The sequence below is a fragment of the Colobus angolensis genome, unplaced genomic scaffold (genome assembly GCF_000951035.1).
Source record: "Colobus angolensis palliatus isolate OR3802 unplaced genomic scaffold, Cang.pa_1.0 Scaffold137, whole genome shotgun sequence".
NCBI lineage: Eukaryota > Metazoa > Chordata > Mammalia > Primates > Cercopithecidae > Colobus > Colobus angolensis.
In genome coordinates, this window is record NW_012114455.1 from 6,101,365 (window position 1) to 6,101,714 (window position 350).

Consider the following 350-nt stretch of genomic DNA (forward strand, 5'->3'; position numbering starts at 1 on the left):
CTTCCTTCTTTCCTTCCTTTCCTTCCTTCCTTCCTTCCTTCCTTCCTTCTTTCCTTCCTTTCCTTCCTTCCTTCCTTCTTTCCTTCCTTCCTTTTTTCTTTCTATCAACAGGGTCTCGTCTCTCACCCAGACTGAGTGCAGTGGCACTATCATAGCTCACTGCAGCTTCAAACTCTTGGGCTCAAATGATCATCCTGCCCCAACCTCCCAAAGTGCTGGTATTACAGGTGTGAGCTCCCACACCCTGCCAGAGATTTCTTCTAGGAACAAGTCCTCACACAGTGTGGGATGAGCTGGGCCAGTGCAGGGAGTGGCTAGTTTGGAAAGCTGACTTGCTGAAGTGGCTCCAG